The sequence below is a fragment of the Falco peregrinus genome, chromosome 14, assembly GCF_023634155.1.
Source record: "Falco peregrinus isolate bFalPer1 chromosome 14, bFalPer1.pri, whole genome shotgun sequence".
NCBI classification, from domain to species: domain Eukaryota; kingdom Metazoa; phylum Chordata; class Aves; order Falconiformes; family Falconidae; genus Falco; species Falco peregrinus.
In genome coordinates this window covers 15,840,877-15,848,228 of record NC_073734.1, presented here as the reverse complement: position 1 = coordinate 15,848,228, position 7,352 = coordinate 15,840,877, and the positions used below count along the sequence as shown (strand labels likewise).

General features: G+C 37.0%; 1 protein-coding gene across 6 annotated transcripts in view; it reads left to right on the top strand.

The window, feature by feature from the left end:
• ZNF536 (zinc finger protein 536) overlaps positions 1-7,352 on the top strand; it is a 353,196-nt gene that overhangs the window by 52,163 nt on the left and 293,681 nt on the right. For 4 of the 6 annotated variants that reach the window (XM_027783940.2, XM_027783925.2, XM_027783951.2 and 1 more), the window contains exon 2: positions 2,982-3,076. The gene's annotated coding sequence lies outside the window, so the exon portion shown is untranslated. The remainder of the gene's footprint in view (positions 1-2,981; positions 3,077-7,352) is intronic. The other 2 variants (XM_055819039.1, XM_027783931.2) reach the window with 1 other exon arrangement.

Here is a 7,352-nt window from a genome sequence, read left to right as displayed (position 1 = left end):
GTACTCAAGCATCTTTTATTTTACCATCCTCTTTCTGAAGGCCTTTGGGGTTTTTTCTTCTTTGGGTGTAGAGGCGTGCTGGGGGAACAGGCTCATTCATGGAGCCGAGTGCAACTGCATGGGAGTGCTACTCCAGGAGGCTTTACCATGATAAATTGGTCTGTAGGGGTTCACGGCGTGGTTTTTTAACACCAGTGAGTATATCAGACGCTGGTAAACTGGCCCAGTTTGACCTAAGCAGAACTATCTTAATTTGTTTCTATGCAGCTTGCTGCCTGTACCTTTAAAATATCTGCTTTACATAGTGTCAAATGTGTTAGAATAATATTAGCACAGGTAAGTAAAATACCTTTTTATAAGGCTTTAAATCATTTCTGCTACAGTTTAATGTGTAAAGCTACAGATTTTCCCAATTTGTTCGTAAGGTTATGTATCACAGACCTTAAATCATTTAAGGTTTTAAACCTGAGGGGTTCACTCGCAGTCATGAACTGGAAAGCAGATTGCAAGAGACATTGACATGCTGATCAATGACACGAAGCCTCCAAACAAATCAGTACAGGACTTTAAGAGATGAAGCCTTACTGTGTTCTGTCTGTCATCAGAATTTATAAAGCATCTTAGTGAAAGCCCCTTGAGAATCATTCCTAGAATTTTGCAAGTCATGAGCGCGTATGTAAAATCTGAATATTTTTTTTTAAACACAAGTAGCCTTGTAATAGCATAGCAAAAATGTAGCCTACGATGTCGGCATAGGAGTACTAAGAAGCTGTTTAGCGGGATAACATCTTTTTGAAATGTAACAGTTTATTATCTTTGTTTCCATTTCTTGGCTTTCTTACCTTGAATGAGCTGCAAGTAAACACTAAGAAGGTGTATCTTGAGCTTTTAAGACATCAACAACAGCAGAAATTCCAGACAAACAAGCTGTCACTGTTTTTAGACACTGTGCAACTGAAAACGTTGGATAGGACCTATGTTTCTATGTAGCAGTCCAGGAATTTGCTTCTCCTATGTGTCCAAATATTGTAATCAAAATTCACTTATTTGAATTCTAAAATAGTACAGGCCTCTCTATAAATGGAATCTGAAACCTGCCTAGATATGATTTCATATTTGGGAAGACCAGATCTGATGACAAGGGTTTTTTTTAAAACCATTTATAAAAGGTTTTTGCTCTCTCCAGCCAACACTGTAGGTGCTTGGCTTGACTGTCTGTTGGTTTGCTTCTCGTGTAGCTGGTATGCCCGTGGGAAATGGGGTACCAGATCGGAGTAATGGCTTGTACGTGCTCACCACCCATTAAGCTCAATACTGTAAAATATGTAACGAGAAGATGGGCTTTGCCTTTCGGGGCTTATAATTCAAGTATAAAAGCAGAGACAGTTGGCATGTAGGAGAAAGCTAGGCTTGAGGACAGAGCAAAAAAGAATGTGTTCCTACGTGTGAGAAACAGTGGTGATGGCAAACCAGATGTCTGCTGCTGAACTGTTGGCAGTTAGCAGTGGAAATGCGAGTTACAAAGGAGGGGTTTGAAGCTTTTACTGGGGTAATACTCCTATGTCAGAAGTTGTATAGCAGAATTATCACTTGGAAAACATTTCAAAGTGTGTGATAAAGACTGGTTCAATTGCAAGTGAGGGGGGAAGGAGGGGGAATGGTAGACTGTCAAAATGAAAGTAAGTAGCCTGTGCTTGGTGTGGTAGAGAAACCAAAGGAGTGAGAAGAAGTGGTGGCATGGACAAAGTGGGGCATTCTGCAGCAGCATTTTGCATTGGATGTTATTGGGACAAGGTGGAGTCTGGAGAGATCTTGGAGGATACCTGAAAAGTGTTTTATAACTGTTGCACTAGTGGAGGGCTGCACTGCTTAGTAGTGAAGTCCTAATTTGCAGAAGTCTTTCATATTGTTTTCATCATCAACAGAAGTCCTCAAAGTTGTTTGTCCTTCAAGTCAACAAGTGGCATTGTCCAGCAGCGTGGTCCTGTCTGTGCTGATCATTTTAAACCAAATGCCGTAAAGTGACCAAGCTCTTAATTATTTCCCACAGAAATGAAGGATGCAATTCTGTACACGCTGACTACCACAGCCCACCACTGGGGCTCTGTGGAGAAGTCAGTGCTTCTCTGGGAAATCAGTGTTGGCAAGGTGAAGCCATAAGGCTGTGGTGCTTGAACGGGGGTTTCAGAGCCAGAGCCTGCTGTATGAAATAGTTTGGTTGATGTGGATGTAAAAGGGTATTATTTGGAAGTGACCTTCAATTTCATTTGTTAGACATGCACAGGAATAAACATAGTTAGAATTCTCAGTCATAAATTCTTCAGATTATAGCTTCAGTTGAGTGAACTTTACTTTGCTCTAAGAATGCCCTTTGTTTTTGTTTCTATTTTGCTTACTAATGTAATGGTCCTAAATTCACTACTGACAAATATCTTGGAAGTATTCTGGCTTGTTTTTTACTGCTGGCTCTTATCTCTTTTAAGTAGGGTTTATTAGATGAGATCATCTACAAAGGACTTATTTCTGTTATAAAATGGAATTAAAAAAAGTAAAAATACAATTAGTAGTTGTTCTCTTTTTACTCAGTTTGAAAGATTAGAATATCAATGTCAAAGAGAATAACTGGGTTTCTGGAGTATGCTATGCAACTTTTGTTTTATCCTGTTTTGTCCTCTTTTGCTGCACTGTCTAGGGGAAAGGATCAGAGGCATTTCATTCTGTTCCTCAGCATTATCTTTAGGAGAGGTTTTTCCTCTCAAAACAATCCAGAATTGAAAGAACTTTTCAGTTCTCAAAATGAAATGACCACCAAACTTGTACGTTATGAAGGCTTAAAAAATAAAAGGTGTTAATCCCATTAATATTCTAATTCTCAACAATCTCTGCTGCTCTGTGGATTGTCTGCTTGAGGTGGCATTGTAATATTTTAACGTAAATGTCTGATTCAAACACTGAGTTTTGACATATTAAATTTCTCACAGGTTTTATTTTTACAGTTGCGACCTTCAGTACCTATCCTGTGTCTTTTAAGAATTTCGTCAGCCAGGGAACAGATTCGTTGGTTTAAGAGTAACTGGTAAGAATACTTACTTACATTGTTCTCATAACATTTTTCTTCTGCTTACGGATCTGGGATTTTAGGCTTGTTTTTCCATATTCAAAAAACACATAAAAATGAGGTACCCAAGTTAGATTTAAAAAACCTGCTCTCACATGCTTTTTTCTACATCTTCAAAAATACTGTGTTTGTCTTTAGCAAAACTGTTTATTGTGGTTCTTTCAGGGTGTAGTGAGCTACAAATAGATTTTTCAAGAAAAGAATCTGCTTGGTAAAATCATGAGCATTCATCTTACGCAGTTGATATGTAATAATTGTGTTAGAGATGAATCATCATTTATTACTTTATAAACATACTGCTGATTGTAAAAAATCCGTGACACTCATGATTAAGTTCATTTTATCACTTTTTGGTGGTTTTTTCCCCATAAGTTCAATAGAACATCTCATGCATATTATTAACGACCATATTCTGTTGCATATTAGCATGAGAAGAACACCCATGAAAATCAGTGGGTGGAGGGGTGTACTACATTGTATATGTGATTTCCCTCTGAGCTATTCCAGTGCAGTAGAAGAAAAGCTACTGTAAAGTCTAAGAAATCTGACTGGTGTGGAAATCAGTGTGAAATCAGAATTGGGTTATTTGGCCCTCAGTTTGAAATAAAAGTATAGCTTCCTAGGAAATAACTAATAATTAATTCTACATTCTACGTGCATTAATTGATTCTTAAATCAAAATTTCTGATGGCTTCTGCTCCCAAATCAAATTCTTATGTTATTTCTTTATTGTAATTGTTATACTGGATTGTCCACTCGTTTTTATATCTTGTGAATCAGTAGAAACTGTGTGATTCAGAGGAATTGCGCTGATTTATAGCTGATGTAAGTGAGAGGATATTCAGGCATATTAAAGCTTTAGTACTGCAAATGCATAAGCAGGTATTGAATTACTGATGCTAATGGAATTACTCACGTGAGTAAAGTTAAACATAGACATAAGTGTTTTCAGGATTGATGTCTGTACTTACGAATTTATATAATTTAAGAATATGGCTCACAATTTAAAAAAACTTACTAATTGAATGTGAGCTACTGGATTTCATTCTAGACAATTGACTTGAAAAGAATTACATTGACTTGATTCTAGAATAATTCCATCAACTTCGGAAAAGATATGTGGATTTTTACTGCTGTAAATAAGGACATAGTCTGACCAGTTCGCTGATTCCTACTAATATCAGGAAATACTTCCAGAGTAAAGGAGGAGCACAGAACTGGACAATTAGTAATACAAATGGTTTCAATCAAATGGTTAAATAGCTCAGCAAAGACGTGGTTCGTTTTGTAATAGCATTTGGAATCCAAATAAAACCATCTGAGAGATGTGCTGTTTGTTGTGATATTAATGCAGAAAACAGAGACAACCCAACATGTCTTGAATTTCAGGGGGGTGTCATAGGTTGAAAAAACCACACCAACCAACAAAAAACAAAGAAAAAATTCCAAGCCTACAAACTTAAAATACACATGCAGAAGCTCATGCTTGATTCTAATTAACAAAGCTTACCTTTCTCTTGGCCATACCCCTTAGAGGTCATAATGTAAACTATTTAAATTGATAGTAATATTATGCACCACGAAATTAATTTTACATTGTATACAGTTTTTATTGTGACTTTATCTTGTTTCAAAAGTGCTTACTTTCTGATTTTGTGGATATTACTGACTGGATTACTTTTATTTTGGTTTTTACACAACAGTTATATTAGAAATTTGCTGTTTTATTCTTACCTTCTTAGTAAAAATCCTTTTATCACACAATGGGTAATTTATATCCATTACCAGCCCTTTCAATCCTTTTCAGTGGTGCTGTCAGTGCCTTTGGCACAGTAATGATTAATGTGATCTAATAATAGTGTGCCATTATATTACCTTAGTAAAACATGTACCAACATCCTATTCAGATCTACCAAATTCATAGCTTCCTATAATATTTTTGTTGAAAGACAGGATTACTATTTTTCAAAGCAGAATTTTTTTTTTTTTGCCTTTAACATATTTAATGAAATTCACAATTCTTTGCCATGGTAATCTTTGTGCATGCATTTGAGCTTGATGGGTGAATTTTATATCATTCTGCATTATTATGATTTGTTAGGAAAATTGTTTGACACGTAAAGAGAGATATGCATTACATTGTTTTGTTTTGTTAAGGGTGCTTTTTAAGCATTCAGTACCTTCTGATTATTCTGCTGTATTTATCATACGGGGTATATTTAGACTGTAGTATGCAAGAATAAGCATTTGGGCTAAAACGTGTCTGTCTTTTTCTGCATTGTAACCCAGAGACTGCCACATACTACAGAAGGCAAGCTCTGTGCTCCTCTGCCCAGCAGTACCAGTTCTGGTTACACTTTGCTGTGGTGCTCTTTCTTTGGCATTTCCTTGCTGTTTTGCCTGTGGAAGCGTGCAGAATAGTGCCCAACTGTGAGCTGGAAACTTGGATTATGCTGTGCTGTGTTTGATTTTCAATCCAAGGTACATGTATTCAAAAACCAAATTCATACCTACCTACCCTCTTATCTACCTCTGTTCGAGGTTCAACTGGATACAGCATTGCTTGACCCCAATTTCCAGTTGTCAGGTAGTGTCAGATCACCTGAGAAGCAGAGAAACTATCCAGAGGACATATTTTTGGTAACAAAAAAATGTTGGTGCTCTGTTTTACATGTATGACTGCCTTCCAGTCATTCCAGTTATGTACCTGATGCAGTGTGGGAGTGTGCTGCCGCCCTTCCACTGAGCACTGATTCCCCCGGTCCTCTGCAACAGGAGAGGCTTTAGTCACAGCACTCTTTCCAGTCTTGGGTTCATCTATTTAATAATGCTCCTAATCAGCATGGCTGAAGAGTTTGGATAACACTGCATCTTTGCAAAGCATCTTAAATCTTCATCACCCAAAGATGTCATTATTGCAGTCAGGGAGTCACATACTTAACACTGTTGCAGTAAAATCGAAATGAAACAGCATGTCCACATTTTAACTCTACTTTGTGATGTTCTGTTAAATACATACTCTCACTGTTTCATCATATCACAATAAATAATGAATGAGAAAAATATTTTAATCTTGTCAATACTGGCAATGTCTAAAAACAAGGGAAGTGTGTGTATGCATTTATGTGGATTCTTTATTTGATTTAGGCTAAGCGATACAGCTGTAACATGATTTGAAATATGCAATCAATGTAAACGAAGAAAAATATTTTGAATGAAGTGTATAAACTGTGTGGTTCTTTAGACATATTTTTAGGAAAAGAAAAAAGATTATGATTGTCATACCATATAACAATAATACTACTACTGGAAATATATGCAGCAGCTTTATTTTCTGCCACGGTAAAGACAATCTTAAGCCTTGGTCATTTAAATCAAAGACATTTTCATCTCTTCCACATAGACGATTCTTCATGACATAACAAGAAATGGGGGAGGAGGAGGGGAGGGGAATAAAGCCTGAAATCTTGCTTTAGCATTGTATTCAAAAGGTTTAAAGAAAGTTCATAAAGATGCTTCCCTGTTTTTAGTAATAAATAATTATTTATGAAACAGAAAAACCTTTTATAAAGAAGTCTCCAAAATCAGTTTTCTAACGGAGATATAATTTGTTAAAGCTCTAACAGAGCTGTACCAGTCTTGAATTAGAGATACCCTTAGGTTGCACTGTAAGTCACTGGACTGTTTATTGTGCAGATTGCATTGTATGTTATTGCTTTATTACTTGTGGATCCTGCCCTTGTACTAGTCAGGACCAAGCTGGAATGAAAAATGGTGGCTTCCTTTTTTTCGCTAAGAAAAGAATGGTCAGTGAAATTTTTCTCCCTCATCTCTTTACATGCAACTCAAAATAGATGTAGTAGGACAGAACTACCAGAATAGACTGTTCCATGGTCTGAAGCATTTTCAGGGCCTTGCTAGCTGCTCTTATGTTGTCCCTTTCATTGGGAGATTATCCTATGAAGTGTACAAGGGACTAGGTTCCTTAGTGTAGTTTTATGCCTGTTTCTTCGGTAAAGTAGGATTGGAAGTTGGTGAATTGGCCAGCAAAGGATTAATTCATCTGCACATCTTTCCATCTCCATTCTGATGGGATAGAGGCTCTTATGTGTCATCTCTGGTAGTATGGCTGATTGGAAGAGGGAGAAGAGGATCTTGCTGCAGCTGAGCAAGCTGTTAAACAGCACCATTACTGTCCACTGCCCTTGTTTGTGTTCCTGTATTGCTGTACTGT